Source organism: Sturnus vulgaris, chromosome 1, assembly GCF_052056855.1.
Source record: "Sturnus vulgaris isolate bStuVul1 chromosome 1, bStuVul1.hap1, whole genome shotgun sequence".
Classification (NCBI taxonomy): Eukaryota; Metazoa; Chordata; class Aves; order Passeriformes; family Sturnidae; genus Sturnus; species Sturnus vulgaris.
The window spans coordinates 49,820,072-49,829,829 of record NC_142243.1 but is presented as its reverse complement, the minus strand read 5'-3'; the positions used below and the strand labels follow the sequence as shown (position 1 = coordinate 49,829,829).

The 9,758-nt window shown below is 39.7% G+C and overlaps 1 long non-coding RNA gene across 1 annotated transcript; it reads left to right on the top strand.

Moving 5' to 3' along the window:
- Positions 1 to 445: 445 nt before the first annotated feature.
- Positions 446 to 7,644, top strand: LOC148225204 (uncharacterized). The gene is made up of 2 exons (XR_015804392.1): positions 446 to 735; positions 2,871 to 7,644. It is a non-coding gene; the product is annotated as an uncharacterized LOC148225204 (long non-coding RNA).
- Positions 7,645 to 9,758: the final 2,114 nt, after the last annotated feature.

The following is a 9,758-nucleotide window of genomic DNA, read 5'->3' as shown; positions in this document are numbered from 1 at the left end:
GGAGAAACTCTGTAACTATTTCTCTCGACATTTGGGCTTAAAGTATTTTTTTAACAGCTATTGCTATATATGCTTCACTTTTCTGTCTTTTTCCCTTTCTCCCAATTATTTTGAAAATATTTGCCATGCCCGTATTCACTTTATATTTCTGGCATTTTGGAATTTCAAACTTGAAAATATGTCTCAAATACCAGCATGAGTTTCAGACAATGAAATCATTAGCTTGAAAGAAAAAGCCTTAGCTGTCCATCAGCAGTGATGTTGACTATGTGACAGAATGCTGTTGGGGGTTGAATTGTTCCCTTTTCTTTCTGTGGAATTTCTCCCATTGTTATGCTAAGTAATTGTGGCTACACCTTAAAACGACAAATAATGTTCTCTCGTAGGGGGGTGGGTGGAGGGGAAGGTGGGGGGGGAACCGGAAAAGGAAGGTGGGACAGGGGGTCTGGAGCGGGGGACTCTCTCTCTCGCTTGGCTCGTGGAGTGGGAAGACAGCCCGTGCTCCGATCTGGCACCTCCCCTGCCATCCCAGCACCGAGATCCACGCTCCCTGCCTTTGGGCATCGCTCTGCTGCTCTCCCATCTCACCCTACTATCTCCAGACACCCTGCTGAGCACCACGACCGACACCATGAGGGGGGGAGTCACTTTCCCATCCCCTCTCACCCCTGGGCCGCTGCCGCCATCACCCAGCCTCTTCAACTGCACGGGACCTGCCCTGCCCCCACAGCACCGGTAACTGAGCACAGGGAGACCGCCTGCGGCCAGAAGGGACTGGAGCTTAGCTATACTGTTCTGTTCTGTTGTCAATTTTTATAGCTGTTGTTGTTTTTTTTCTGCCTTATTAGATATCAGTAAAGAACTGTTACCCTTATCCCCATATCTCCTGCCTGAAGGCTTCTGATTTGGACCTAAAATAATTAAAAGGGAGGGGGTTGCATTCCGCATCTCAGGAAGGGGGCTCTTGCCTTTCCTTAGACCATACCTGTCTTTCAAACCAAGACAAATGCATAGAGCTTGTTATCGAGGAAAGGAATTTTATTTTTTTTAATGCAGGAAATAACCAGAATGGCATTTATTAAAAAGACAAGAAAAGGGATTAATGAAATGTAGTTGTTGGAACATTCTGAGTACAGTGATGGGCCAGTTAAATGTTTTTAGTGTTCCGATCAAGAATAATGTAAGGTGTTCAGTGTGTAAAAGTAATGCAGCTCAGGGGATGTTTGTCCAAGAAAATATTTTATTTAGAGATAGTACTTCTGAAAGACTAGTTGGTGTTATAATTGCTTCAAGCTTCTAATTATTTTATAGCTTAAGTGAAATTACTTCTTCAGAGGAAAATATTGGTTTATTTTGCATGTATACTGTGGTGTAATTTAAGAACAGGTAAAATTGAGCATCAAATAAAAATTTAACATCATTAGATTCTGACCGACAGCAGTATTCAAACCTAACTTTTTATATCTGAATAATTTCATTAGCTCCATTGACAGTGCTGTCTCAGTTGAGATCTTTATATTACTTACAACCATATACTACTATTCCACATCAAAAGAGATTATTAATATTATATTATGAAAAATAAAACAGCTTTATTTTTATTCAATTAAAAAAATAAATCTGAAATAATAAAAATTATCCTGACTTTTTTCTGGATATGAGTCTATACACAATTGCTATGACATACAAGAGCATCTCTATCTGTTGCTGCAGTAAAGAACAATAAGAGTAGTGACTTGCCTTTTTGTCTAAGATTAGAGACAATTGTGTTTACCTCAGCCTCCTTCATTTCATATAATTCTCCTTCAGGAGAAGAAGCAAAGAGGGCTGGCATACCTGTTGATCAAAACAGAGAGATGTCTCTCCTATTATTACATGGTTAACCATAATTCAGTTCCTCACAGTGTGACTGTGTCTTATGCTGGATCTACTGAAGCTGCAGACACATTGAGAGAAAGCAGGAAAAAGTATTAACTAGGTTTTGCAGATCAATCGGTGTCAATAAATATACAAATTTTTTCATAGGACTGAGCCTATTTAATTTATGTTTTTATTAAATGCTAGAAGCAAAGGACATTCTGAGTGCAAAATATTGCAATCTGTGAAAAAAAAGAGGTGACTCAGCTGTATGGTCAGTTTCTTCAAGCCTCTCATTATTAGCCCTGTGCTCCTTGTTACCTTTCCTAGCCCTCTCCTGCACAGAGATGTGACTATAACAGGAGGTCGGATGCTTCTTCATTACTCTCAGTTTCCACTCGGATGCTTATTTTTGGCTGTAGAGTGAGTCACTTTAGGAGGGAAGAACTGTTATATTAGAAAGCAATCATTAAGGGAAAATTAGGTAGGCTACACCATTGTGTAGACTATAAGGATCTGGATGAATATAGTATAGTCTCTTGGAAGCTGAGATAGTGTATCTGCTTTTAAAATTGGCCTGCTGCAGATTTTTAAAGCTTTGGTTACAAAATCTCAGGTAGAGGGGAGCAGAGGATGCTCCACAGGGATCTAATGGTTTTTTGAGAAGTGTGCTGAGGGGATACAGCATCCTTTAAAATACATTTTTACTAACATATTCTTACACTTCATATGCCACAACCCCACTATTTTGAGTATGACTGTGCAGGATAGAAAACTGTGCTTTATAGTCAGACAAAGAGCCATACAAACATGGTAGGTGGGCTGGGATGATTGTCCTCCTTCCTAAACAGTGATGTCTCTTATTGCCTGGTACAGCCAGCCCTGCCTACTGCTGCTCTTCTGTGTGTGCACATGAAGCCCTTTGTGATAAAGACTCACTTTTTCTTATTCTTCTGCATAGTAGCCAGCTCTCTGCTAGGATGTGAGATGATGCAAAGCCTTATGTTTTCTAGATCTGATTGGAATGGATCCGCAGCCTCGGTGCAATCACACACAGGTCTGAGTTGTTGAAATGCTGAATTATGGATGAAATATTGCAAGTCAAGAGGGGAAGGCATTGCAGATCATCTGTGAAAGACTGTGACTGGCATGAAGCCACCAGATTTCTGAACTGGATAGGGCTGGAGGCATATCCTCCTGACACTAGGCATTCAGGCAGAAAGCTTTAAAGCAACTTAGTGAAAACAGTGAATGACATCATCAAACAACTCTTAAGATTTACCAAAAATATTTGTGATTTTTAGGACAAAAAGAAGAGATTTGCGCATTACTGGCCAAAGCAAGTGAACTATTGCTGCCATCCTGCCTTTCCCTTTTCTTACTGCATTCATCTCCTTTGTCTTCTATTTAACTAGAGTCCATGATTACATATTCTTGTTAAAATGGGTATAAGATAGAAGTTCCAGTGAATTTAGCACATGTTTAGAAAGAACTTTGGAGCAAGAAGCAAGATCAGGATTTTGAAAGAACTGCAAATAAATTTATCCTGGCACATAACTGCTTTCCACCAAGAAACCACTGGGTCACTTTCCCATTGTCCTTCTTGCACTATTAAAGGCAATGCTTTCAAAGGATAACTGCTAAATTCATCTTGATTTTGTAAAGCTTAACTGTGTGTCTTGGTAATACTCCTCCCTGAAGGTCTATATGGTAGTTTTATACTGACTATGAAAGGAAAAGTCACTTAAGGCAAACTGGATAGGGAGCAACAGAATAAAATGCACATATATGGCTTAGCTGCATTTTTTTACCATTATCATCTCTTGTTGCTATGGAGAGACAGATTTTATATATGTGCCAGCAAAATCAGGTTATTCACTGCCAAGCTACCATCTATTGCAGAGATTTCAAAGACGAGTGGCAGAAGTTTCTCTCCTAAATGCAGGGTTTTGAAGGATAGAGGACATTCATCTCCATTTGTCAATTTAAGGTTTGCTCACTAATTTGAAACCACTAGATTTTTGGCACACCTAACATAACTAACTCCACCTGGAGTAATTATAATGAAGTCAACACAACAGAGAACTTTCATGTTTATGATATAATGTAGCTATTGTGGTGCTGATTTTTTTTTAATTTGATAACATATTTCCACAGATGCCAAATGTTAGAGCCCTTCTTTTCTCTCTTCTGGCACTGTTTAAGAGAAAAAAATGAAAACAACAAAAAACAACAAAACAAACAAACAACAACAAAAAAAGGCAACATGGAAGACTACCATGGGGAAAAAGTGAAAAGCAGTAAAAGACTACCTAAGAGAAGTTACAGTCAGAGTATTAAGAAGCCACTGATCACATCCTCTGATCTGATGAAATTTTATGTGGCATTTCTTAAAATGTGGGTTTCAGCCTTAAGGTTCATATTTTCAAACTTCCTTCATACCTTTAGAAGAGGTTATTTCTGGAAAAAAAAACCAAAAACTTCTTCAAAGAGATACACAGTGCAGAAATAAAAAATAAATTTAGAAAGACCTTAAGTGCTATTATCCTCCCAAGAGTTATGGTAGCTGGCAACCCTCCTGCCACAATAGCTGCTAAAGATGAAGCACCTGGCAAATACCATCCAGAGAACCAAAATATGGTGTTAACACAGATCCAGTGTCAAGTATTCCCTGGATTTCATGAGGTTGGCAAGAAATTGACTTAGGTGCACTGGAGTTTGTTGAGAGAACAGATTGCCAGAAGCACACAAGCCTGTTTTGTAGGCAGTGTTACTTTAAAAGATGTTAGCAAAACCAAAGAATAGGACGTTCTACCTTGTTTTCTGCTTCAACCATAAAATGTGGATTTATTCTTAACCACATTTTCCTTTATCAGTACAGCTCTGATTTGAGATCAGTTAGGAAAATGCTTTTAATAAGGGGCACAAAGAATGTTATTCAGCATTTCACCAAGTTGTGATCTAATCTCCTGCCAGAGTCTGGCTCCAACAAAGCCACCCAGTTCACAGCCTTCTGTCTTCTAACCCTGTATCTTGTGATGGCATCTGCTATCAGCCTTGAGCCACACCATAGCTTGCTAAAAGCTCATGCTGGCCCAACGAGCTGTCTAGAATGCGGAAGAAATCCTACAAGCACATAACACTGTTGATTAAGCACAAAGGAGTTCAGCTACCTGCACCATATCCAAGGCTCCACCAAGATCCCTGGAAGTCTGAGTGGTAGGGGTGAAGCACTGCTGTTGCATCAGGACAATTTAAATACCCACAGCAGTTCCTTGCTCATCAAAACTAAAACTGGCCTTTTTTTCCCCTTATATTTTGCCTTGATCTCACTCTTCATTTTCTCCAGAGCAAACATCCCTTTTAAGGAAGAGCTTGGCATCACCAGAAGAAAGCAAGAAGCACTTGACAGCAAAGGAAACTGTGCTCATTCCTGTTTTCCAGAAAAAATGGCAGTCACCATTTTGGTTAATATCAAGGCTGAACCAAGACATTTAAATAAAAAAATCTTGATTTGGAACAAAGACAGACCTGAAATCAGATGTAGGAGCCTGAACTATGCTTTTGATAGATATCAGATTAAAGAGCTATGTTTTCCTTATTAGTTTATCTGACTGACTACTGATTTAAATATACCTGTTGTTTTTCTGATATTCATGTGAGCTGTCATCTCAAACACGTATTTCAGTAGAATTACTAGTTCAATATTCAGAGCTGCTTTACTGTAGTGTGCATCTGAATGCGTACTTGAATTCTAAACAGGTAAACATTCAATAAAAAAATTTCCATCATAAGAAGTAGAATGACAGCAAACAAAAAAACAAGAATCAAATCCCTGAGCTATCCTCATAAATCCCCTCAAGCCCTATAATGACCTGGTGAGCAATCAGTGGTTACGTGACATGCATTTGACAGCTTAATCTAATTGCTGCTGGACTACACTACTTCAAGTATATTTCCACTCCCTCCTCAACGGTGGCTTCCAGTCTTTGTGCAACTGCAGCAACTCCTGCAACCACCCCTTACCCCGAGCATCTGTCTAAATCCCTGCACCACAATCCAGAGATCTGCAGTCCTCTGACCCCCAGGGAGCTGCTTCCTACCCTCAGCCCCACAGCACTATAAGGACTACCTGAAGGCAGGAGGAATAGGGTATTGTAGCTGCTCTCCTCTGGAGGTATGTCCACAGCACACAAGACAATCTCACAATGGAAAATAAAGCACAAATGCAGAGCATACAGAAAAGATTATCTAGCTCAGACAGAATATATGGGCTTGATGCAAGACTCAGTGAGTGAAATTCTATGTTCTGTGTTACGCAGGAGCTCAGGCAAAATAAATGGTTCCATCTGGCCCTTTTATCTGTTCATCTGTAATTGGGCATTTTGCTGATGATACAGAATACTCCTGTAGCAAAATCTCAAAATCTCTCTTCCTTTCAAAAGAGAAGTCTTGTGAAAGAGCAAAGGCATCCTAGAATTACCAGAGGACACATTTTCATGGGTAAAGACTCTAAATCAATAGTATGTATGATATTTCCCATGGGAATTCCCTCATCCCATTCTCTGCTTCCACCATGTTTATCCAAGGCATAATTAGAGGAAGTGATACATATTGGATTGAACTGGTATCTCCATGGGAACTGAATGACTCTGAAGATCAGAACCTTTTGTATGATAACATTTTTGTATTTTGTATGATAATTTTGTACACTAAAAGTTAATTTTTCATTACCAATCAGGACAGGAGCATCAGCTATAAAATTCTTCTGTGGATGTGGTTGAGAGAAAACCTTATTTTAAAGTCTTTGAAGTATGTGAACACGTCTCCTCAAAAAACCCATTTACATTTGTTCCAGTTTGCAAAAGTAATCAATTGTACTACAGGGCCTGAAGATCCCCTTAAGACTTGGCTGACTGAGCAAATATGCATCTTTATATATTATCTGTTTGCATATCCCTCTGGGGGATCTAAAAATCAAGACCAGCTGTGTAATTCTATGTCTAATTTCAGGACATGTTGGGTCTACATCCATCAGGCACAGTATTATGGAATTCCTCACACCCACCACACACTAAAAAACACTCCAATTGAAAAAGCAATTTTGCAATTGCTTTTTGCAGGAAAACAGCATTTGAGCCACTGCAAGGTATAAGAGAGAACTGGAGATCACACTTGTCTATCTCAAGAATTATTACCACAGAAGGATTTTGCCATGAGGGAAGCACAGAATGGAGCAACAGAATGGCACTGGATCTAGGCTTGGCGAGGTCTGACACATCCTGGGTAATGCATCCAGGCAAGGGTTCCAGCTGTGGCACATTATGTGGGATTGCAACTGCTCATACACATGTTACTGGTCAAACAAAGATCACCCCAGGTGTTTGTCCAAGTGTCATTTCAGGTCTAGGGAGGTTAACAAAGCTGGGAGAGAAGAATATCACTGAAAATGGACATGAAGAATCCACAAGAAAAGCCAACTGAGCAACTGTGCTGGAGTCAGCTTGGGCTGGATAAAAGGTAACTGGCACCAACTCACAACCCACCCACTCAAGAGAAGAGAAAGATTGAGCATTGGCCTTTATCTGTAAAAATGTACATATAATGAAAAGTAATAAACAATCTCTGGACTTCCACCACCAAGAAGCCCACGGTGAAGATGGACTAATAGGAGGCCACTGGATCCATGGATGGTGACTATCTCTCTCCTATCTCCCTCCACTCCTCTTTTCTACTTTTTTCTCTCTCTACCTCACGTTCACTGTTAAATAAAATTTGTACTATTGACTTTGGCATATGATCTCATTTGCACCTTAATTTGGGCAGAGGCATCTCTCAACAATCAGATGTTAACACTTTCTCTGGGCTGCACACACTGGTAAGTGACTAATGATTAAGCAATAGGACAGAAGACTTTCTGAAAATCCAACATGGTTGTTTCAAATGGCTGCTGCAAGGCTGCAAAACACACGCAACATGGCTGAATAAACCCAGAATAAACACAACATGCTCAGTTAGTTTTACATCTCCTCTGACACAAAGCTCTGCTGAATACTTTGGGTGAGAAAAGTGGCTGTATTGCATCTGAGTGTTTTTCCTTACAGGCCTGATTAACACCTTTACAACACATAAACTAGTTTCACAACTGCTCCTTGAACAAGTCAGAAATGTGGCCATATCTCTCTGTTTGGCCGTGGCTCCCTCCTGGGAAGCAGGTTCACAGGACACTGAAAGAGATGTTGCCAAGGGAAGAGAGCAGCAGCAGTAATGTGGAAGAGAAGCCAGCTGCTCTTCCTTGCTGTCAGGGGAGGCAGTGCAAGCATAAAGCTCTGGAAAGGAGGTTTTTGATCCACTCCACTCCTATAAATGCATTTTCAGACATGGCTGGGTTAAACTTCCGTGGAAGTAATGTCCTGAAATCAGGCAGAGAAAAGGAGGAATTGCAGTTGATTGGAGCATGAATGGTAGAGGGAAAAAAGACAGTGTTTCTTGCATTAAAGCATAAGTCTTTCTTTCAGATATAAAAACAGTATCATAAAAATTCATGATGAATATTATTTATATATAGCACATAAACTTGACTAATACTCCTTCAGAAAAAAAAAACCCAAAACAAACAAACACTTTCACCCCTGTGGAGCTTTCATGGAGCTTTCATGCCCTCTGATGTCACCTCTGGTCAAACTGCTTGATCCTTCTCTATAGAAAAGAAATCACAGCTTTGACAAGACCAACAAGGCTAGAGCTTAATGCAACAATGTATTTACACAAGGTGTGCTTAAAAAGTACTGGCTGCCATGGGTAACAAAAATCTTCAGTCTTCTGTAATATCTCTTCACTTGGGCACTTGCACTCCTGTCCTTTGTGGAAGTCCAGGACCATACCACTGAAGTAGACTACATTATTCAGCAACCAAAAAAAAACAGAGGGGGACAGAATAACAATGTCACTGCTTCCAATGCCGTGTGAGATCACCACATTAAAAAAAAATCACTTTAATATGACCAGGAGTGTGGACAGGACAAAAAGCCATATCCAAAATTATGATAAAAAGAGCCACATAGCCTGGTAGAAAGCACTCAGGAACAGTGCGGAAGCCTCCATTGTCATCAAGGTGCATTTCAGAGTACAAATTAATTAGCAGGAGGCTTTCAGAAAAGAATTTAATCCTTTATTGGCAGTTCTCAATATGAAAGCCCTGTCACCAGGGCTGAGAAAATGAAATACAAATGAGAAAGAGACAGAGAGCTGCCACAATATCCAGCTTCCTCTCCAACACCAACCCACCAAGACATTCAGCCAGCAAAATCTGCATTTAAATGTTATTGGTCACATACCATTATGTAACTAATATCGTATCATATTACTCCAAGCTATGCCCTGTTGTACACCTAAATGACAGAGCATCTCTTAATGTAATGTTAAGTGGAAAAAATACAGGAAAAAAAGGTACAAATTTTATGGGTAGCATGGCTGCTACCAATTTACACACTGACTATCCAAACTGATTCATATTTTTATTTTTAATATGATTATATTTCCTGCTACCTTCACCCTCCTCCACATTTTTCCCTTACAGCTCAGATGCTTTTTTTAAATTCACCAAACCGATGAAAAAGCTGATATTTCTCTGCCTACATTGTCTTGCAAAAACTCTGCAACTTTGTGCTTAATGAGGAGGAGTTTCAATAGACAGATAGAGAGGTTAAATTGGCTAACAGAGAAAAAAGAACTGGATAAGAAAAAGATCAGGTTTCCACAGAAACAGAGCCACATCCTATAAATATTCTTGCATTTATGCATTGATTTATTTATTTCGCTCTATCTGTTTCTAAGCAATAGGTTACAATAACGTCCAGGAATTCAGAGTTGAGAAAACTCTACTTTTAATAGGGGTCAGA